General features: G+C 40.5%; 1 long non-coding RNA gene across 2 annotated transcripts; it reads right to left on the reverse strand.

Annotated features, from left to right (window-relative positions):
* Positions 1–343: 343 nt before the first annotated feature.
* On the reverse strand, positions 344–24,329 carry LOC119236490 (uncharacterized). Of its 2 annotated transcripts, none has more exons than XR_008550331.1 (3): positions 24,203–24,329; positions 3,130–3,291; positions 344–363 (listed from the first exon to the last, which is right to left on the reverse strand). It is a non-coding gene; the product is annotated as an uncharacterized LOC119236490 (long non-coding RNA). The 2 variants fall into 2 exon arrangements; XR_008550330.1 differs by lacking the exon at positions 344–363 and adding an exon at positions 1,877–1,912.
* Positions 24,330–24,337: the final 8 nt, after the last annotated feature.

Consider the following 24,337-nt stretch of genomic DNA (forward strand, 5'->3'; position numbering starts at 1 on the left):
GTCCTTTTACCCTTTTTTTTTCCTGTAAGATCCATAGTAATACCCCCCCTTTTGCCAAGTAAAGTCTTCATCTAAACTCCAGCTATCAGTGAGTCCTGCATCTTCCCAGCATGCACAGGCATGGTCGGCTGTGTTCACTTCCCACCAGTCATCACGTGGCCAGGTCACTTTGTCACCCCCATGGCAGCATGCTTGCTTACCTGGCAGTAAGCTGAGAGCTCCCCAAAGGTCAAGACCTCCCCATGCACCTCTTGGGGAGACAGCCACTGGGGTGGGCGTGGCTGGACTGTCACTGAACCACAGGAGTCTTTGTTTTGCTGCAGTCATCAAAGAAGGGATGTTTCTGGCTTTCTCCACAAGGGCCTAGGATGCAGATAGTAGGTCAAGAGAAAGTAAACATCAGGCAGAGTCAGGTGAAAACTGGTAACTAGCCACCTTTCCAAATGTGAGTGGTCTCCCAAATCTTCCAAAGGAGTAAAAAAAAATCTTGTTGGACCATTAAATAACTGTGCTGGCGCCTGGAACATGGAAGGCTCTACACTATCAGCTACTCAGAAAGTGCTTTTATGTAGCTCTCTTTCTTTCTCCAGAGGTATTTGGCATTCGGGACTTAGCAGATAAGATTTGAAAGTTAAAACCAGCTCCCACTAACACAGTACCAAGGCCCTTTGGAAACTATCACCAGGGATCTAGCTCTGTAATTAAAACCCAGGGCTGCACAAAGCCCGTCAGTCCTGTTTCATCAAGATTGGGGCAGTTTTATGGGCTCCCTTTGCTAATTAAATGCACTCTTCCAGACAGCTATGATCTCTGGTGTCTTATGCACCTGAAAAATATATCTTGACATTTAAGCCACAGTCCCTGGGATGGTACTAGTCGCAATAATAAGCCACACATCCCAATCTAAACAAAAATGGGCTTGTTTTGAAGGGCAAGTTCACCCTAATACCTACGCTTTGTCACTAATCCACCAACACCCAGAGAAACAACCCCTCTTCCTCTCCTTGGAATGACAAAGCCACTGTCCTCCTAAAATTTGTGGCTGTGATAACAATAAACCATATTTTTGCTATGGACCATGTGGGGTGCTATATGTTGGTCTCTACACAGCATATGGCTCAGAAATACACTGGACTGCACAGGGCAGACCTTCCAGCCCCGCTCCAGGGTGACATCTAACCGCCATCTCTATCCAAGACCCCATGATCCCCAAACACAACCTAAGAGACCTGGAAGTTCTGGTGAGGTTCCTGGTTTGCTACCAGATCTCTGCTTTGAGGCATCCTTACCCCAGGACCCGGGCCTTTCAGTCACCCATGCAGGAGGACATTCCCAAGGTACCTCCCCATTCCCTCGCAGGTCCCCAGAAGAAAACGCCCAAGGCAGGACAGATGCTTCATAAATGCAGCGGGGCTTTTCTGACTGGGGAATCTCCAGCCACACAGGCCTGACCTGGGTGGTCTGGAAGGATATCTAAACTGTGAGCTCCAAACACATTGCCCCTCATGTCTTCGCAGGAGCTGCTGTTGGACCTGACAGCCCCTCTCCCACTCTGCTCCAGACCCCATCTGCAGCCCCCCATGCTGTCTCCCCTTACCTGCCCCCCACCAACCAAGGAAGATCAACCACCTCCTCCTGTCTGAGATGCTCCCCTCCATGTCTCCTTTGCTGCCCTGTGGGGTTACACTGTGTTCCAACTGTCTGCTACCGGCTATACCTGAATGTGGGGAACACAGTGTGGCTCCCAGGGTGGGGCAGGGAACAGGAATGCACAGGGAGATCTGCCCTGAAGTCAGGAAGGCCCACACAGTTCTCTTCGTCCTATTGGGCCCAGAGGACAAATGGAGCTGAAGTGGTCCACTCAGATGGAGAGGCTGGTCAAGGATATGGAGACCCGTTCTTTTTGCTTCCTCTAGAAAATCACCAGCGAACACAATTTTCTCAGAATTGTCAAATGGAAAGGGGAGAGTGAGGGCAGGGTCTGGATGGGGTAGGAGGCAACCACAGAAGAAGGAGGTGTGGACAGGAGCCCATCAAGCTGCCTCTTGCTCCAGCCCCTGGGTCCCTCTGACACCTTCCACCTCAAAGATTTCTGCTTTACTTTGTTTTGTTAACAATACAAATTTATTTGCTACCCACAAAATAAAATTCCTCTTAAAAATACATGCAAGTGTGAGGTAGAAACATCCCAAGCTTGTTGCCAACCGCCATTATTTCCTTGGGACCCCACAGTTTTGTTGGGTGAGGGTGAGCGGACAGGTGTGCCTGTCGGTGACACTGGCTGCACCTCAGGGAAGGCAGGATGAAATGGCCCTGATTTTAGGGTCATCTCTGCTAGGAAGCTTCCTCACCCTCTGTTAACATGCTCTTTCACTACCTCCATCCTGGAGGGCTGATGCTGGGAAGGCTGTGCGGTTTGTCTCAGATGCCCACCCCAGGCTCCATCTTTTCCCTCCTGTTGCCTCATTTGGGTTGGACTCAAGCCTATTGGAACTTTGACGTTAGGAAGTCCCTTGGAAAAGATCTGCAAGCATTATTGTTAAGTCAAGTCATGTGTATTTAAATAGTTCCCTATTGACAGCCCCTTAGCTTTCTGGTCTTTTGCCTTTACAAACAGTGCCACAGTGTATATGCTCATTTATAGGTCATGCCATGCTTGTGCATATGTCTCTGTAGCATAGATTCCCACTGGTGGGATTGCGGGTCAAAGGATAATGTATTTGAATTTTTTTTTTTTTTTGTAATGCCAAAATGCTCTCTTTAGGAGTTGTAAAATTTTGCATACAACCAAATTTATTTCCTTATAGTTGCACTATAAGGAATTGCAAATTTCAAATTTCTGACTTTTGCCAATATGATTTGTGAGAAATGATACCTATGTGTATTTAATTTACATTGTTCATATGAGTGAGGCCGAATGTCTCATGGTGCTTAAGAGCCATTTGCATTCCTATCTCTATAACCTATTTATTCCTTTGCCCATTTTCATACAAAGAAAAGGCCCTACTTAATTTATCTGTGCCACCTAACAAGCAACAAAATTTAACAGCTCAAAACAAGTTATTATTTGTGTGGGTTGAATGGGCTCTGCTGGGGGGTCTCCAGTTGCCCCCAGCCAGGGGTACTTACTTGGTTGCATTTAGTTGCCAGCTGAACTGGACAGTCCAATACGTACGTCTTCACTCACATGTCCAGCGCTGTGGTGCTCCCTGGGGACCTCTTCAAGTAGCTAACTTGAATTTCTTCACAGCAGAGTGTTTGGGGAAGTCAGTCTTCTTTCACAGCGGCTTCCTTTCAAAAGGAAGCAGATAGCTGCTGCCAATTCTCTTAAGACCTGGATTCAGAAGTCCTAGAACATCATTTCTTATTCTCTTGGTCATGGAAATTCACGGGTCAGTACAGATTCAAGGGATGAGAAATAGACTCTACCTCTGGATGGAGTAGTGTTGGACACAGGAAAGGATGGTGGTGCTCATCTTCCAAGACCATCTACCACCTACATCCCATAGATTATTCCTTTGTGAAATGAGAAATATTTTTGCCAGTTTATCATTTGCCCTTTGTCTTTGCTTATGTTGAGGGGTGAGGAAGTGGGGACTGACTTTTTAGTTTGAAATAATTATAGAATTCACAGAACGTTGCAAGAATAATACAGGGAGGTCCTCTGGTGTATATCACTCAGTTTCACCCAGTGACCTAATATCTCACATAACCAAACTACAATTATCAAAACCAGGAGAGTTGATATGGGCACAATGTGTGTCATTTTATCACATGCAGAAATCCACAGAACCACTGCTGTAACCAAGATATAGAACTTGTCCATTACTGCCAAAGTTCATCACAACTATGTTATGGATCTTGAGATGAGTTCATTCTAAAGTGAAGGTAAAGCCTAAATCCAATGAGAAGTATCCTAGTAAGAAACACAAGGAGAAGAAGGCAATGTAAAGATGGAGACAGAGATTGGCAGCAACTAGAAATGAAAATGCCAAGGATTGCTGGCAGCCTCCAGAAGCTAGGAGAGAGGCCCGGAACAGATTCTCCTGCAGAACTGGTTTCAGAAGGAACCAGACCTGCTGACTCCTTGCTTTCAGACTCTGGTGTCCAAAAACTACGAGAATATATTTATATTGTTTTAAGTCATTAAGTTGTGGCAATTTGTTATGAGAACCTCGGGAAACTAACATAAATCTCTTTAAATTTGACATTTTGAGAACGTTATATTAATGGAATCACACAGTATATGACCTATTGTGATTGCCTTTTTTCCGTTAGCATAATCCCCTGGAGATCCATCCAAGTTGTTTTGTATAAATTAGTCCACTCCATGGTATAAATTAAACCATTCATGATAATGGTTTACTTGATCATTGCCCTAGAGAGAGATATTTTTTGCTTCCACTATTTGGCTTTTTATAAATAAAGTTGGCATAAACAATTGTCTACGGGTTTTTGTGTGAACATAAGTTTTCATTACTCTGGGGTACATGCCCAGGAGTACAATTTCCAGGTTTTTGTGGCAAGTATATGTTTAGTTTATTGGCAGTTTAGGAAAAAACTGCTAAACAATTTTCCAGAATGACTATATCATTTCACATTCCCACTAGCAAAGTATCCAATCAAGTTTCTCTGCATCCCCACCAACATTTGGAATTATCATTATTTTTCATTTAGCTGTTCCAATAGATGTGTAGTGATAGTTCACCATGCTCTTCATTTGCATTTCCCTGTTGTCTAGTGATATTGAACATCTCATGTGCTTATTTGGCATCTCCATGCCTTCATTAGTAAAATGTCTCATCATGCCTTTTGACCATTTTCTAACATTGAATTTTTCACTGTTGAATTTTGAAAGTACTTTATGTATTCTGACATTTGACAAAGAATTCACATATAGAATATTATTAGTTCATCCTTTTATTTTCTTAACAGGATCATTCACAGGGCAAAATTTTTAATTTTGGTGAATTTCAATTTATCAATTTTTTATGGATTGTGTTTTTAGAGTTCTAGATAAGAAATCCTTACCAAGAATTATATCCTGCAGATTTTGCCTTTTTCTGGTTTTAGAGTTATTCACTGATATTTAAAACTATAATCCATCTTCAGTTAATTTTTATATAAAGTATAAGGTTTAGGTCAAGGTACAATGTTTTGCCTCTGGATTTCCAATTTTTTCAGCACCATTTGTTGAAAAAACTAGCCTTCTTCCATCTGATTGACTTTTTTACCTTTGTCAGGAATCAATTGGTCATACTTGTTTTTGGATTGTTTCTGGATTCTCAGTTCCACTGATCCCTCCACCAATTACACAGTCTTACTATTACAGATAAATAACTTTTGGAATTGAATAGAGCAATTCCACCCACTTTATTCTTTTTCAAAATCGTCTTAGCTAATTTATGTTCTTTTCTGTGTAAATTTACAAAAGAACTATTCTATACCTAAAAATATACCTTGTTGAGAATTTGATAGCGATGGTGTTAAATCTATTTATCTATTTGGAAAGAACTGACATGTTTATTATGTTGAGTCTTTTAACCCACAAACATGATATCTCTCTCCCCCATATTTAGATCATCTTTGATGTCTTTAATCAGCATTTTGTAGTTTTTAGAATCTACATCCTACACATATTTTGTTACAGAAATGAGATCTTCTTGGTTAATAGTGTTCTTAAAAATATATAAAATAAACTAATTTTTAAAAAAAGAATAGGTGAAGTCTACAATTGTGGAGTTGTCTATTGCTTCTTACTTTTTTGTTTTGTTTTGTTTTGTTTTTCAGTTTTTCCTGGATATTTGGTAGTTCTGCTGTTTGATGCATACACATTTAAGGATTGGTTTGGTTTTTTTATTTTATATATATTTTACATCATTCTTCCTTTTTGTACAGTGTATGCTTTCTCACCTCAGGTGTAGTCCCCATATAATTCCCACTCACCAATTCACTCATGCACCATCACCATAGTTCCTTGTGCTCTTCCCTCCCCCTCCCCTGCAGTGTCTCTGATTTATAGTTGCCTGCTAATTTTGTTTTTTAATTCATTGTAATTATTTTTTCCTGCTCCCTTATTTGGTTCCCCCACATTCCTCCTATAAGTGAAACCATCCGATATTTTTCTTTTTCTTTCTGGCCTATTTCACTGAGCATAATCCCTTCCAGCTCCATCGCTGTTGCTGTGAATGACATGAGCTTATCCTTATTGATTGCTGAGTAATATTCCATTATGTATATATACCACACCTTCTTGATCCAGTCATCTATTTTTGGGCATTTGGGTTGTTTCCAAGTCTTACCTATTATAAATAGTTCTGCAATAAACACAGGGGTGCTGGTATCCTTTTGAATTAATGTTTTTGGGTACTTTGGGTAGATTCCTAGGAATGGAATTGCTGGGTTGTATGGTAGCTCCAAGTTAAGTAGTCTGAGGAACCTCAACACAGTTTTCCATAGTGGTTGGACCAGTCTGCATTCCTAACAGCAGTGTAAGAGAGTTCCTTTTCACCACATCCTCGCCAACATTTGTTGTTGTTAGTTTTTTTTTAATATGTGCAAATCTTACTGGTGTAAGGTAGTGTCTCACTGTGGTTTTGATTTCCATTTCCCAAATTATGAGGATGTTGAACATTTTTTCATATGCCTGTTGGCCATTTGCATTTCCTTTTTGGAGAAGTGTCTTTTAAGTTCTTCCGCCCGTTTTTTGACTGCATTGCTTATTTTGTTTTTGTTAAGTTGTGTGGGTTCTTTGTGATCAGTCCCTTATCAATTTTATGGAGTAAAAATTTTTCTCCCAATCAATAGGGTGTCTATTTGTTTTGGTTAATGTCTCTTTTGCTGTTCAGGGCCTTTTCAGTTTGATGTAATCCCAACTGATTATCTTTTCTTTCACTTTCTTTGCTTTGGAGAATGAGTCTTTAAAGATGTTACTGAGATGTATGTCATGTAGTGTTTTACCTATATTTTCTTCTGTATGTTTTATGGTTTCAGGTCTTATGTTCAGTTCTTTTATCCATTTTCAGTTGATTTTTGTGCATAGTGTGAGGTAGTGGAGTAGTTTCATTCTTTTTTTTTTAAGATTCACTTATTTATGCATACAAGAACTGGGGTGTAGACCAGAGGTGTGGGGTGGGAGGATACACCAGAGACAGAGTGGGGAGCAGAACAGGCAGATCTACTGAAATACACTGCTGAGGGGAGCAGCAGGTGAGACAGCAGAGGTCTGTTGTGTCATATGGGTAGCTTCCTGGCCAGGGAGGGATCGAACTCGTGCTGCAGTGGCTGGCGATAGCTTGATACTGCTGTGTCTTTAACCCCTGTGCCACCAGGGAGGCCATCTAGTTTCTTTCTTTTGCATGTGGTGTTCCAGTTTTCCCAGCACCATTTATTGAACAAACTGTCCTTGTTCCATTGCATATTCTTTGCTCTTTGTCGAAGATTAGTTGAACATACATGTGTGGCTTTATCTCTGGGTTTTCCATTCCATTCCATTGGTCTGTGTGTCTGTTTTTATTCCAGAACCATGAAGTTTTAATTATTATGGCTTTGTAGTATAGTTTGAAGTCTGAGAGTGTGATACCTCCATTCCCTTTTCTTTTAAGTCAGGAGAGCTTTGGCTATTCAAGGTTTTTTGTGGCTCCATATGAATTTCATCAATATTTTTTCTATTTCTTTGAAGAATGTCATTAAGATTTTTATTGGAATAGCACTGAATCTGTAAATTGCTTTTGGTAGGATGGCCATTTTGATGATGTTGATTCTTCCCATCCATGAGCAGGGATGTCTTTCCATTTCTCTGTGTATTCTTCTATTTCTTTTAACAATGCTTTATGGTCCTCCCCTGGTGGCACAGGTGGCTGAGCGCTGCACTGTGAAGCTGTCCACAGCCTCTGCAGCGCCGGTTCCATCCCGGCTGGTGAGCGAGGGTCCCGCATGGCGCAGCTGACCTCTCCTGTCCCGCCTGCTGCTCCCGTCAACAGTGTATTTCATCAGTTTGCCTGTTCTGTTCCCCGCCCTGTCTCTGGTGAATCCTCTCACCCTCCCACGCATCTGGCCTGTACCCCAGTTCTTGTATAAATAAATAAATAAATCTTTAAAAAAAAAAAAAACATACACAATGTTTTATAATTTTCATTGCATAGGTCCTTCACCTCTTTTGTTAGGTTTATTCCCAAGTATTTGATTCTTTTGGTTTCAATTATAGAAAGGATGGTTTTCTTGATTTCTTCTTCTTCAGATTGATTGTTTGTATATAGGAAGACTGCTGATTTTTGCATGTTGATTTTATATCCTGCTACTTTACTAAACTGGTTGTTTTGATTAGTTTTTCTGTGGAGTTTTTAGGGTTCTTTGTATATCATCATATCATCTGCAAATAGTGGTAGTTTTACTTCTTCATTCCCTATTTGCATTCCTCATATGTCTTTCTCTTGTCTTATTGCTCTGGTTAGAACTTCCAGTATTGTATTGAAAAGCAGTAGTGAGAGTGGACATCCTTGCCTTGTTGCAGATGTTAAGGGAAAGGCTTTCAGCTTTTCACCATTGAGAATGATATTGGCTATGGGTTTGTCATATAGAGGCTTTACTATGTTAATGTATACTCCTTTTATCCTGAGAATTTCCTGGGCCTTCATCATAAATGATGTGTAACACTTCTTTGAATGCTTTCTCATCATCTATTGATATGATCATATGGTTTTTATTTTTTTGTTGTTGTTGTTGATGTGTTGGATTACATTCATTGATTTTTGGATGCTGAACCATCTTTGTGCCTCTGGAATAAACTCCACTTGGTCATTGTGAATTATCTTTCTGTTGGCTAGGAATTTATTGAGGATTTTTGCATCAGTGTTCATTAGAGAGATTTCTATTTTTGTAGTTTTCTCTTTTTGTGTTGTCCTTGTACGGTTTTTTTATATTAGTGTAATGTTGGCTTCATAAAACGTATTTAGTAGTACTCCTTTCTGCTCAATGATTTGGAAGAGTTTGTGTAGGATAGGCACTGGTTAGTCTCTGATGTTTTGTAAAATTCATTTGTGAAGCCTTCTGGTCCTGGGCTTTTGTTTTGGGGGAAGGTTTTGAATACTGTTTCAATGTCACTGCTTGTAATTGGTTTGTTTAGGTGTTCTATTTCTTCTTCATCTAGCTTTGAATGATTGTATAGTTACAGAAATTTATCCATCTCTTCTAGATTGTTGAACTTGTTTGCATGCTACTGTTCATAGTAATCTCTGATTATTCTTGTGATTTCTGCTGTGTCTGTTGTAATTTCTCCTCTTGCTTATGATCCTATTTGTTTGTGCTTTCTCCTTTTCTTTCTTTGTGAGCCTTGGTAGAGGTTTATCTATTTTGTTTATATTTTCAAAGAATCAACTTTTGGTTTCATTGATTTTTGGATTGTTTTTTTAACTTCTATTTCATTTATTTCTACTTTGATTTTTATTATTTATTATTTGATTTTTATTATTTCCTTTCTTCTACTGGGTTTTTTTTGTTGTTCTTTTTCCAGTTCTTTAAAGTGGGAGATTAGGTTGTTTCTTTCAGTTCTTTCTTGTTTCTTTTTTTTTAAATAAATTTTATTTTTATATTCCCCATACAATTGCAACCCCCTTATTTTGACCCCAATCCCTCCCCTCCTTGCCCCTCACCCTCCATAGAGTATCTCTGGTTCATAGTTGCTTGTTGATTTTGATTTTCACTTTCTTATAGTTATTTATTTTCCTGGTCCCTTATTTAAGCTTTCTAGATTCCTGCTATGAGTGAGACCATCTGGTATTTTTCTTTTTCTTTCTGGCTTATTTCGCTGAGCATGATCCCTTCCGGTGCCATCCATGTTGCTGCAAATTGCATGTGTTTATCTTTATTGAATGCTGAGTAATATTCCATGGTGTATATGTACCACATCTTCTTGATCCAGTCATCTATTTTTGGGCATTTTGGTTGTTTCCAAAGCTTAGCTATTGTAAACAGTGCTGCTATAAACATAGGGGTGCAGGTGCTCTTTGGAATTGATGCTTCTGTGTCCTTTGGGTAAATACCTAGAAGTGGAATTGCTGGATCATATGGAAGCTCTATGTTTTGTAGGTCCAGAAATCTCCACACAGCTCTCCATAGTGGTTGGACCAGTTTGCACACCCACCAACAGTGCAGGAGAGTTCCTTTTTCTCCACATCCTTGCCAACATTTGTTGTTGCTAATTTTTTTAATATGTGCCAATCTCACTGGTGTAAGATGGTATCTCATGGTAGTTTTGATTTGCATTTCCCTGATTACAAGTGATGTTGAACATTTTTTCATATGCCTGTTGGCCATTTGCATTTCCTCTTCAGAGAAGTTTCTTTTTAGCTCTTCTGCCCATTTTTTGACTGGATTATTTTCTTTGTTGTTGTTGAGTCTCATCAGCTCTTTGCAGATTTTTGTGATCAGTCCTTTATCATTAGTGTTGTGTGAAAAAATGCTCTCCCCGTCGATGGGGTTTCTCTTTGTTTTTGTTATTGTCTCTTTTGCTATGCAGAAGCTCTTTAATTTGATGTAGTCCCAGCTGTTTATCTTTGCCTTCACTATCACTGCTTTGGGTGATGTGTCTGTAAAGATGTCTTTGATGTGCATATCACGTAGTGTTTCACCTATATTTCCTTCTATATATTTTATGGTTTCAGGTCTTATGTCTAGTTCTTCAATTCATTTTGAGTTGATTTTTGTGTACGGTGTGAGGTAGTGGTCAAGCTTCATTCTTTTGCATGTAGCGACCCAGTTTTCCCAGCACCATTTATTGAACAAACTTTCTTTGCTCCAATGCATAGTCTTTGCTCCTTTGTCAATGATTAGTTGACCATATATCTCTGGGTTTATTTTTGAATTTTCTATTCGATTCCATTGGTCTGTGTGTCTGTTCTTGTTCCAATACCATGCAGTTTTGATGATTATGGCTTTGTAGTAGAGTTTGAAGTCTGGGAGTGTGATGCCTCCATTCCCTTCTTTTTTTTTCAGGAGAGTTTTGGCTATTCGGGGTTTTTGGTGATTCCATATGAATTTCATCAATAATTGTTCTATTTCTTTGAAGAATGACATTGAAATTCTTATTAGAATAGCATTGAATCTGTATATTGCTTTTGGTGGATGGCCATTTTAATAATGTTGATTCTTCCAATCCATGAGCAGGGGATGTCTTTCCATTTCTTTGTGTCTTCTTCTATTTCTTTTAACAGTGTTTTATAGTTTTCTTTGTATAGGTCCTTTACCTCTTTTGTTAGATTTATTCCCAAGTATTTGATTTTTTTCTCCATAATAAAAGGGATGGTTTTTTTTTTTAATTTCTTCTTCTTCAGATTTATTGTTTGTGTGTAGGAAGACTACTGACTTTTGCATGTTGATTTTGTATCCTGCCACTTTACTGAACTGATTGATGAGTTGAATTAGTTTTTCTGTGGAGTTTTGGGGTTCTCTATGTATATTATCATATCATCTGCAAATAATGATAGTTCGACTTCTTCTTTTCCTATTTGGATTCCTTGTTATGTCGTTCTCTTGTCTTATTGCTCTGGCTAGGACTTCCAGTATTATATTGAAAAGCAGTGGTGAGAGTGGACATCCTTGTCTTGTTCCAGATCTTAATGGAAATACTTTCAGCTTTTCACCATTGAGAATGATACTGGCTGTTGGCTTGTCATAGATGGCCTTTAAGATGTTGAGGTATGTTCCTTGTATCCCAAGAATTTCAAGGGTTTTTATCATGAATGGGTGCTGCACTTTGTTGAAAGCTTTCTCAGCATCGATTGATATTATCATATGGTTTTCATATTTCTTTTTGTTGATGTGTTGGATAACGTTGATTGATTTTCGGATGTTGAACCATCCTTGTGTCCCTGGCATGAATCCTACTTGGTCGTGGTGAATTATCTTATGGATACATTGTTGGATTCTGATAGCTAAAATTTTATTGAGGATTTTTGCATCAGGGTTCATTAGGGAGATTGGCCTGTAGTTTTCCTTTTTTGTGTTGTCCTTGTTCGGTTTTGGTATTAGTGTAATGTTGGCTTCATAGAACGTGCTTGGTATTGTCCCTTCCTTCTCAATTTTTTGGAAGAATTTGTGAAGGATAGGCACTAATTCGTCTCTGAATGTTTGGTAGAATTCATTTGTAAATCCATCAGGTCCTGGGCTTTTGTTTTTGGGGAGTTTTTGATTACCATTTCAATTTCCTGCTTGTAATTGGACTGTTTAGGTGTTCTATTTCTTCTTTATCTAGCTTTGGGTGATTGTAGAGTTGTGGGAATTTGTCCATCTCCTCTAGATTGTTGAACTTGTTTCCATATAACTGTTCATAGTAGTTACTGATTATTCTTTTGATTTCTGCTGTGTCTGTTGTGATTTCTCCTCTTTCATTTATGATCCTGTTTGTTTGTGCTTTCTCCCTTTTTTCCTTTGTGAGCCTGGCTAGGGGTTTGTCTATTTTATTGATTTTTTTTGAAGAACCAGCTCTTGGTTTCATTGATCTTTTGGATTGTTTTGTCAGTTTCAATTTCATTTACTTCTGCTTTGGTTTTTATTATTTCTTTTCTTCTACTGGTTTTGGGGTTTTTTTGTTGTTCTTTTTCTAGATCTTTAAGCTTCAAGATTAGGTTGTTTCTTTGAGTTCTTTCTTGTTTCTTGATGTGAGCCTCTATTGCTATATATTTTCCTCTTATTACTGCTTTTGCTGCATTCCATACATTTAGGAAATTGGTGTCCTCATTGTCATTCAATTCAAAGAATTTTTTAATTTCTTCTTTGATCTCCTCATTAGTCCAGTGGTCTTCCAGTAGTGTGGTTTTCAATCTCCACGCCTTCTTTTTATGGTTTATTTCTAGCTTGATGCCTTCATGGTCAGAAAAGATAGTTGGTATCATTTCAATCTTGGTGTATCTGTTGATGTTTGTCTTGTGTCCCAGTATGTGATCGATCCTGGAGAATGATCCGTGTGCGCTTGAGAAAAATGTATACTCCAATTTTTGGGGGTGTAGTGTTCTATAGATGTCTGTTAAGCCCAAGTGCTCTAGGTCCTTATTTAGAGCTTTAGTGTCTTTACTTATTTTTTGTCTCGTTGATCTATCCATTGTTGTTAGTGGTGTGTTGAAGTCTCCCACTACATATGTGTTTTCTCTGATGTCTGTTTTCAGAGATGACAATAGTTGTCTGATATATTTTGGTGCTCCTTTGTTTGGTATATGTTAATGAGTGTTATTTCTTATTGAAGTATTGTCCCCTTGATCATAATGTAGTGACCGTTGGGGTCTCTTTTTATCTTTTTGAGTTTGAAATCTGTTTTATCTGATATAAGTATAGCTGTTCCTGCTTTCTTTTTTGGTTCATTTGCTTGTAGGATTGTTTTCCATCCTTTAACTTTGAGTCTATTTTTGTCTTTTGTAGCTAAATGTGTTTCCTGGAGACAGCAAAAGGTTGGATTTTGTTTCTTAATCCAGCCTGCGACTCTGTGTCTTTTTATTGAAGAGTTTAGTCCATTTACATTTAGAGTTAATATTGATATGTTAGCATCTGTATTTGCTATTGTGTTTGTCTTTCCTTTGATTTTATTTATTTATTCTTTTAATAACTTTTTTTTTGGCCTTCTTTCGTTGTTATTCATCCCTCTGAGGTTCTGGCTTTAGGACTCCTTGTAGTATTTTTTGGAGTGGGGGTTTAGTCGTAATGAAATTCCAGAGTTTCTGTTTGTCTGGGAAGGTCCTTATTCTTTCTTCATAGAGGAAGGCGAGCTTTGAGGGATAGAGTATTCTTGGTTGGCATCTGTTTTCTTGGAGTCTGTTGACTATGTCCCTCCACTCTCTCCTTGCCCGTAGTGTTTCTTCGGAGAAGTCTGATGTCAGCCTGATTGGTTTTCCTTTGAATGTTATCTGTTTCTTCCCTCTTGTCAGTTTCATTATTTTTTCCTTGTCCTGGATTCTTGGGAGCTTTACTATTATGTGTCTTGCTGTATTTTTCCTTTCGTCGTGGAAGTTTGGTGTTCTTCTTGCTTCTTGTATATCAATTTTCAGCTCCTTCTTCACGTTTGGGAAGTTCTCTTCAATTATCTCCTTGAATATTTTCTCTGTTCCTACATCTCTTTCCTCTCCTTCTGGTATTCCTATAACTCTTATATTTCCTTTCCTCATGGAGTCAGATAGTTCCCGAAGTCTTTCTTCTGTCTTTTTCCTTCGTACTTCTCTTTCCTTTTCTGTTTTGGTTCTTTTTATTTGTGTGTCTTCAAGAGTACTTATTCGTTCTTCCATTTCATCTATTCTGCTTTCATTGCTTTTCCCAGAGTTCTTTAGTGCCTCCATTAACTCTTTGATCCCCTGCATTTCTTTTACTTCCCTCTTTAGGGACTCAATTTCATTCTTCTGATCATTGATTATTTTTCCCTTATCATTGTTTTCCTTTATGACTTCTGTCATTTTTTTAATCATGGCAATTTTAAATTCTCCTTCTGGAAAGCTCAGAAGTTCTTCCAAGTTACTGTCGTTGCAATCTGGGGGGTGGTTTTCTTTTTGTGGTGTGCTTTTTTCCTGAGGAGTTGCTAGGTTGTGTGTGATTCTTCTACTCCCTACTGTCTGTTTTCTAATTTGCCATATGCATTGGGACACTTTGTTGCTGGGACTGGCCGGCATCTTGGGTGAACTTCTCCGCTCCCCTCTGGCTCCTCCGGGAGCCATCTGTGGGTTTCAAGCAGTCTTTACTGAAAAACGGTCCCTATTCTAAAATGCCGATGCGGGGACACACTCCCCTGTGTGCCCGGTCTGCCCCGTTGGTGGGTTCCTGCTCCCCCTCTGGGCTCGGACTGCAGGCCAGAAGGGGCCTGGCGTGGACAAACGTCCCAGCTCACCTCTGGCTCCTCCGGGAGCCTTATGCTGGATTCAGGCAGTCTTTACTGAAGAAATGTCCCTGTTCTAAAATGGCGATGCAGGGCACACTCTTCTGCTCGCTCGGTCTGCCCCGGCCGTGGGTGCCCACTCCCCCTCTGGGCTTGGACTGCTGGTCAGAAGGGGCCTGGCGTGGGCAAACTTTCCAGCTCACCACTGGCTCCTCCTGGAGCCTTCTGCCGGTTTCAAGCAGTCTTTTCTGAAGAAAGGTCCCTGTTCTGTGGGGTGTTGGTGATTTTTTTTTTCTGGTCGCTAGGTGGTGCCAGAGATCTCTCCTAGTGTCCTTGGGGAGCTGTTTTTTTCACCCCGTGGGATGGGGAACAGAGTGGGAGTGGTGGGGAAAGCCTCAACGGCTTTGGGGTGCTGTGTCTGCCTTGTGCCCCACCGTCATGGGGAACCCACGCCCCGAATTTCGTGCCCCGGGTCTCAGTTCCAAAGGACGCAGGCTGTAGCCCAGTTCAGTGTCCGCAGAAATGGCGCCTTTTGCACCCCGCTCCCATGCCCGGGCGCATGGTTTCTGATTACTCAGTGAGGGACATTCACCTCAGTGAGGGCCCCCACACGTCTCCCCTCAAGCCTAGGTCGCAGGCATGGGGACCTGGGCAGCCGCGATCCGCGTTTGCTTTTCAAGCACGCAGCTTTTCCGCACAAGCTTACCGGCTGGCCTGGGGCTGTATGTAGGTCTCCGGGAGTCTTTGTTTTTCTCTAATGGCACCTGGAGCCATTCGCTCACCTTCGTGGTGAATCCTGCAGGGTTCTCCACAGCTCCAGTTCACGGGTTGTGGTGGCTGAAATAGTTCCTTTCCACTCACAGTCCTGCTTGATGCATAGTTTGTTCTTGTTGGTTGTTTTAGGTTTTTTTTTTTGTTTGTTTTTTTCCTTCTTTCTGTTGGTCGGAGAGTGCCAACTTTGTGGGTGGGGGAGGGCAGCAGGGTTCTGAGCTTTCCTCCTTTCTAGTCCTCTTTTATGGTAACTTTCTTCTTCGGGCAGTTTGCTGGAGTCGTCCGCTTATCTTCCGTGTCCCAGTTCTCACTGGGACCTCCCACTTTTCCTCCCTATTAACTTTTTTTTAATGGGAGATCTTACTCGCAGCGTTTCCTCACTGCCATGTTGATCCGCCCCCCAGGAATGTTTTTATATTAGGATGGTTGTCCCCATTTCAAGTTTTTGTTTAAGTTGCCATGTTTTTTCTACCAATTTTTTTATTTAAATACTTATTTGAAACTTATACTTATGAATTGTGTGAAATACAGATCCATCTTTATATTTTTCCAGTTACCCAGTTTTTCAGAGTTGTTGCTACATCTATTCATAATGATTTATACCTGTCATGAATTATAAGCTTTAGCTTCATTAAGTGTTCTTCTTTGATATATCTTCTATCTAAATTCTATCTTTTCTAATTCTAGGAATATAACCTTTATATGTATTTTTTCTCTTAGTTATTCTTTCTTTTTAAAGATTTATTTATGCATACAAGAACTAGGGTACAGGCCAGAGGTGCAGGGTGGTGAGAGGATTCACCAGAGACAGAGTGGGGAGCAGAGCAGGCAGATCAACTGAAATACACTGCTGAAGAGAGCAGCAGGTAAGACAGGAGAGGTCTGCTATACCATGTGGGTAGCCTCCTGGCCAGGGATCGAATTCATGCTGCAGTGGCTGCGGACCGCTTCATAGGTTGGGCCTTAACCCCTTGTGCCACCAGGGAGGCCCTCTTAGTTATTCTTTTATTCTTAACTTTTTTGAATCTTTTGTCTTAGGGTTACATTTTCTTTTATTTCTTAACTTTTATTGTTTCATTTTTCACTTCTCTGATTCTTTATTTTAGTTTTATCTCTTCTGAATCTTCATTTTAGTTCTATCTCTAGTAAAGTCTGGAGTTGGGCTTTACTTTGCTATCTAATCCAAAAATCAGTAAAAGATGAGTTAAGCACATTTGTACCTATTACTATAAGTATATGTTTATTCTAGGTTCTGCCATATAATATACTTACTTTATATATTTTCAGAAATAATTTCAGTAGTCTGTTTTCTTAACTCATTTCACTGTTGTTCTAGTTTTGCAGCATTTATGTTTTTATTTTACTGGCTACTAATATTATTTGTTAAATTACATGTTAAATCTGCCCCCTCTACTTTTTTTTATGGTATTCATTGTTCCCCTCCTATGAACAACAACAAAAAGATAGCTTTAGCTTCCTCCTTCTCACCCTCCTTCCTCTCCTTTGTCTCCCAATTTATGACATCTGTGAATCTGTGGTCTTTCTTTACCTTTGACTTCTTAAATATGCATAAATGTTTACTATGTGGTTTGTTACTTTTAAAAATACCCTTATCCCTATTGCATACCAGGCAAACTTATTCTACTTTCTTTATGTATTCCATAATTTTTAAATTCTTTTCTCTTTTCCTCCCAATTTTTTTAAAGTTTTTTTTTATTCATGCATACAAGAACTGGGGTACAAGCCAGAGGTGTGAGGGGTGAGAAAATTCACCAGAGACAGAGTGGGGAACAGAACAGGCGGATTGACTGAAATATACTGCTGAAGGGAGCAGCAGGCGAGATAGGAGAGGTCTGCTGTGCCATGTGGGCCACCTCCCTGACCAGGGATTGAACTCGTGCTTCAGTGGCTGTGGATAGCTTCTTAGTGCTGCATCTTAACCCCTTGCGCCACCAGGGAGGCTTCTTTTCCTCCCAATTTTTGTAAGCTGATTATACCTATATTGTCAGGACAAATGCACAGATATTCTATTCTGTTGTGATTTGTGCCCATCTTTTAGTATTAGCTTTACAAGAACTCATATCACTGCTCACATTTGAATATTTTACTGAAGTTTCCTGTCATCTCTTGCTTAGATGAAACTTGTACTCTAGCAGATTCTAGCTCATGGGAACCCTGTAGTTTATATTCTTGCATATTTAAAACTTGTCTGTATTCTTATGACTGACATACATTGCTCAAGGAGCAGTGAGGGAGACAGGAGAGGTCTGCTGCACCCTGTGGGCAGCTCCCTGGCTGGGAATTGAACTCATACTGCAGTGGCTGCTGATAGCTTCATAGTGCTGAGACTAAATCCCTTGTGCCATCAGGGAGGGCCCCGTAATTTCTACTTTTAATGTTTGTTGAGATTCACTCTTGGCTTCTTCTTTGTGGATTCCAATTATATGTATCTTGGATCTCCCTTACCTATTTTCTCTATCATTTTGTCTCTATACAGACATTTTAGGATTTAATTTTTATTGTGGTTACATATATGGAACAAAATTTACCATCCTAACTATTTTTGATTGTTCAACTCAATGACATTAAATACATTTCCTATTTTTGTGCAACCATCAACTCCAACCTCAGAACTTTTTTCATCATCCCAAAGTAAAATTAACTCCCCAGTTCATCCAGCTCCCAGACCCCTCTAACTACTGTACTACTTTATGAAATCAACTACTCTGGGTACCTCATATAGTTGAATGCATACAATGTTTATTCATTCATGTATGATTTCTTTCTTTTATCATGTTGTCTTCAAGAATCGTCTATAGTATCACATGTACAATAATTCTTTTCCTTTTTAAAACTGATAACAACATTCCATTGCATGAGTATACTGACATTTTGTCTATCAGTTCAACCACTGACGGATATGTAGGTTATTTCCACCTTTTGACTATTATGAATAAAGCTGTTATGTACAAATATTTCAGTCTCTCTGCTTTCAATTCTTTTGTGTACATACTCAGAATCAGAATTGCTGGCTTAAATTTTTCAAAAATTTTTGAGGGCCTATCCTACTTTGAGGTTTTCCATGGTGGCTATAAAATCAGAGCCCCCCACAAGTGGTGGGGGGTGGGGGAAGAACAGCTCTTTCCCACCCACTAAACACAGGCTGTGCTAAATTGAAGCCTGATCCCTGCAGCAAAGCCCATACTGCAAGGCTAGCTTTGCTCTGACCTGCTGCCTGGGCAGCAGTGCCTGAACACTTGATAGCAATGACTGCTTCCTGCCCCCAGCTCCAGCACCTGATTGGAGCACTGCTGCAGGAACAGCAGTGGAGGAGGGATTTGGAGGTTCCCATCAGCCTCTGGATCATGCTGCCTCTGGGCAGCCCCTCCCCCAGTGTGAGCAAGTGTTGAGTCCTGGAGCCCCTAGACTGGGGTGATAATGGCCACAGCTTCCCAGGCTGCCTCTGGGGAGGCACGAAGCTGCCCTGCAGGATGGCTGAAACTGGCTTGAGCACAGGAACATTCCTCCCTGCTAGGGACTCTGCTGCAAGACCCGAGAAGCAGCTTGCAGGTTAGGGCAAGCAGCAGCCACTGACGGGAGGCATTTTACTACTTACCACCAGTGGCCCCATTGGAGCCCAGGCTTCAGGTAGAGGCTGGCAGTGATGGCAGGCAGTAGTGGCTCCCTTACTATGCTGCTCCAGGGTATGAAGCAAGGTTACACTGTGCCCTAGCAAACTGGGGCAAAGGAGGCAACAGTTAGCCCTGCAGCCCCTGGTTCAAGACTATGGGAAGATGCCTCCTCCAGATTGAGGCCAGCGCTAGCTGTGGCTCCTCCAAGCCCAACAGACAATGAGTCTGCCTTGAGATCAGGGTAAGGCTGGTCTGTGCAGGCACCAACTTTTTCTTTTTATATTCTATGCTTGAATCTAGAATGGCCCAGTCATGTGTGAGCAAAATAAACCGAAAGTATTTAATCACGACATTAGTTAATTATTCTGCTCCAAAATCAAGAATAGGTTAATTGGCCCTAAAATTGATTACCTGAAATTGGAAATGATTCTAGCCAATAACATTCTCAATGGTGAAGAGCTGAAAACCTTTCCCTTAACATCTGCAACAAGGCAAGGATGTCCACTCTCACTACTGCTTTTCAATATAATACTGGAAGTCCTAACCAGAGCAATAAGACAAGAGAAAGACATATGAGGAATCCAAATAGGGAAAAAAGAAGTAAAACTATCACTATATGCAGATGATATGATAATATACATAGACAACCCCAAAAACTCCACACAAAAATGACTCAAAATGATCCACCAGTTTAGTAAAGTAGCAGGATACAAAATCAACACACAAAAATTAGTAGCCTTCCTACACACAATCCATCAATCTGAAGAAGAAGAAATCAAGAAAACCACACTTTTATAATTGAAACAAAAAAAAAATCAGCCTATGAAGTTATCCGCAGCCACTGCACCACAAGTTCGATCCACGGCCAGGGAGCAACCCACATGGCACAGCAGACCTCTCCTCACTCCCCTGCTGCTCCCCTCAACAGTGTATTTCAGTCAATCTGCCTGTTCTGTTCCCCACTCTGTCTCTGGTGAATCCTCTCATCCCCTACACCTCCAGCTTGTGCCCCAGTTCTTTTGTGCATTAATAAATAAAATCTTTAAAAAAATCAAATACTTGGGAATAAATGTGACAAAAGAGGTGTAGGACCTATACAAAGAAAATTATAAAACATTGTTAAAAGAAAGAGAAAAAGATATAAAGAAATGGAAAGACACCCCCTGTTCATGGATTGGGAGAATTAACATTATCAAAATGGCCATATTATCAAAAGCAATTTAAAGATTCAATGCTATTCCAATAAAAATTCAATGACATTCTTCAAAGAAATAGAACAAACACTAATGAAATTCATACAGAACCACAAAAAACCACAAATAGCCAAAGCCCTACTGACAAAAATAAAGGAGAATGGAGTTATCACACTTCCAAACTTCAAGCTATACTACAAAGCTATAATAATTAAAACAGTTTGGTACTGGAACAAAAACAGACACACAGACCAATGGAACCAAATAGAGAACCCAGAAACAAAGCCACACTTATATGGACAACTAATCTTTGACAAAGGAGCAAAGAATATGCAATGGAACATAAACAGTTTATTCAATAAATGGTGCTGGGAAAACTGGACAAAAGAATAAAACTAGACCACTACCTCTCACCATGCACAAAAATCAACTCAAAGTGGATAAAAGAACGGGACATTAAGACCTGAAACCATAAAATACATAGAAGAAAATATAGGTAAAACACTACAAGACATACATCTCAGTAACATCTTTAAAGACTCATCACCCAAAGCAAAGAAAGTCAAGGAAAAGATAAACTCCTGGGATTACAGCAAACTGAAAAGCTTCTATACAGCAAAAGAGACATTAACCAAAAATAGAGAGACACCCCCACTGACTGGGAAAAAATTCTGCTCTCCATACAACTGATAAGGGACAGATCACAAAGATACACAAAGAACTCACACGACTCAACAAAAACAAAATAAACAATCCAGTCAAAAAATGGGCAGAAGAACTTAAAAGACATTTTTCCAAAGGGGAAATGCAAATGGCCAACAAGCCTATGAAAAAATGTTCAACATCCTTTATAATCAGGGAAATGCAAATCAAAACCACATTGAGATTACCACCTTACACCAGTAAGAATGGCACAAATAAAAAAAAAAACAACTAGCAACAACAATGTTGGCAAGGATGTGAAGAAAAAGGAACTCTCCTACACTGCTGGTGGGAGTGCAAACTGGCCCAACCACTATGGAAAGCTGCCTGGAGGTTCCTCAAATGGAGCTACCATATGATCCAGCAATTCCACTCCTAGGAATCTACCCAAAGGACACAGGTGATCCAAAAGAACACCTGTACCCCTATGTTTTATTGCAGCACTATTTACAATAGGTAAAACCTGGAAACAACCCAAATGCCCAAAATAGATGACTGGATCAAGAAGATGTGGTGTGTGTGTATATATATATATATATATATATATATACACACACACACACACACACACACACACAATGGAATATTATTCAGCAACTGAAATGATAAACTCATGCCTTTCACAGCAACATGGATGGAGCTAGAAGGAATCATGCTCAGTGAAATAAGCCAGAAGGAAAAAGAAAAATATCGGATGGTTTCACTTATAGCAGGAATATAGGAAAACCAAATAAGACATCCATGTAAGAAAATAATAACAGTACAAAACACAACAAAGCAAAAACAGACAATTATAAGTCAGAGACATCCGGCAGGGGAGGAGGGAGAGGGATCAGAGGGAGGGAGGGAGGAACAAAGGGGACTGAGGTGATGGTGCACGGGTGCATTGGTGAAGGAAATTCTATGGGGACTACACCTGAGGGGGTGGGGGAAGCAAATATTGTTTAAAAATGAAAAATGATGTAAAAATTAAAAAATTATAATCAAAAAAAGCAATTAAAAAAAAACTAAGAACAACAAATGTTGGTGAGGATGTGAAGAAAAAGGAACTCGCCTACATTGCTGGTGGGAGTGCAAACTGCTCCAACCACTATGGAAAGCTGTCTGGAGATTCCTCGGTCTACTAAAAATGGAGCTTCCATATGATCCAGCAATTCCACTCCTAGGTATCTACTCAAAGGACACAAAAACATTAATTCAAAAGGACACCTGCACCCATATGTAATATTGCAGCACTACTTACAATAGGTAAGTGTTGGAAACAACCCAATTGCCCAAAAATAGATGACTGGAAGAAGATGTGGTACATATTCACAATGGAATAATATTCAGAAAGGATAAACTCATGCTATTCGCAGCACATGGATGGAGTTGGAAGGGATTATACTCAGTAAAATAAGCCATGTCATGCTGCTCTGGAACAATGGAAGGGAGAGGAGTACTGGGGAGCCCACTGGATACAGGATAAAATGGAACAGTAGACATTGTTTGCAAAAATCCCTCTGGGAAGAATTCACTAGACATGTTTCCTCTTCTCGCTATGGGCAGAGTCTATTCCTTCCCTCCTCTCTCAGCACTAGACTCTCCTCCTCAAGTTCCTATACAAAACTCCAATGACTCTCCAGGACACACTCAACTCAATCAGAATCTCACAAAACAGAATCTAAAGAAGGGGCTCTCAGCAGCACAAAGTAGAAATCTTAACCCCTGCTTCTTCAACATTTCCTAGCAGGGTCCCCATCCAAGCATGGAATGAGATTTTTGTTGCGCTTTACCAGTCAAGAGCAGGGGTAAAGAACTCCATCTTTCTGGCAGCCTTAATGTCTGTCCCTTTGCCACTCACCCGCCCCAATTCTTAGGCACTTTCTCTGAAGTTTTTATGCAGGAGCTCACCAGGATTCTGCAGAGCAAGACTCTAGTGATAACCCCTCTCCTGGTCCCCCACACATGGAATACCCAGAACTCTGCCCTCCATCTCCCGTGTTTATGTCTTTCACTCTCTTTCGTTAATCTTGCCGTTATTTTGCATCCTATCCAAATGCTAAGATGCTCCCACCTTGTGCCTATTTCCTATTCAATCCCTTTCCCATCTGTGCCTCGAGGCACAGAAAGTCTTAACTGTGATTTCCCCCAGAGAGAGGCTCCAGGAATTTGGGATGGCAGGAACACACTTTTTATTGACTCATCTTCTACTACTTGAATATTTCACAAATTCCATGGCTTACTCTCTATACTGGTTAATTTTATTTGTCAACTTGAGTAGGCCATGGATCGCAGTTATTGAAACCAACACTAATCTAGATGTTGCTAAGAAGGTATTTTGCAGATGTGATTCTGCAAAATCTTCTAAAATCAGTTGACTTTAAGTAAAGGAGATTATGCTTTATATTCTGGGGAGGCCTCATCCAATCCAATGAAACCTTAAGTGCAAAACTGAGATTTCCTTGAGGGAATTAAAAACCTATCTGGGACAGAGTGTTGGCTCCTCCCGGATGGTTCCAGCCTGACCTTCTTCACAGCTTGCCCTTTGCATTTTAGACTTGCCAGGTGTGTGTGTGTGTGTGTGTGTGTGTGTGTGTGTTTCTGATAGAGTCCTGGCTGACATACTACCTACAATATTAATTAACCTCAACTCATTCTCTCTCTGCCCCCACCATCAGGCCTCCTGGGGTCTTCCCACTGTCCTCGTCAGGGCGAGCCTTGCCACTCCCCACGCAGTCCAAGCATCTGACGTGTCCTCCCTCTCACTCTTCCTATATGCCCAGTGGCTGACACATCCTGGGATTCTCTGAATTCTGTGTCCAGGCCTCCACCTAATGCTTCCCTCTTCTCTTCTCTCTTCAACAGTAACTGTCTCACTGTCTCATTAAACGCCCTGTCCCCATGGCAACCTCATTCAACCCATTCCACCCACAGCAATCTCTGAGAAGTCCACCCTCTCTATTCAAAGGCCTCTCCTGTATAAAGTATGGGGTCCACACCCCCAGGTTGGCAGGCCCCACCCACGCTCACCACACCTCTCCCACTGCTCCACATTCAGTTCCATGTGGCCTCACCTCTGCGGCTTTTCTCCAGCTGCCCCCTGGCTGGTCTCTGACATCCTTGAAACCCAGCAAACTGAAGTCCGGGCGGGGGTCGTGGGGGGAAGGTATAGTTCTATTTGCATTCAGTTCCTACGTCGGAATCAGACT

This window comes from Talpa occidentalis, unplaced genomic scaffold, assembly GCF_014898055.3.
Source record: "Talpa occidentalis isolate TD23 unplaced genomic scaffold, MPIMG_talOcc4v2.1 talOcc4.9, whole genome shotgun sequence".
NCBI lineage: Eukaryota > Metazoa > Chordata > Mammalia > Eulipotyphla > Talpidae > Talpa > Talpa occidentalis.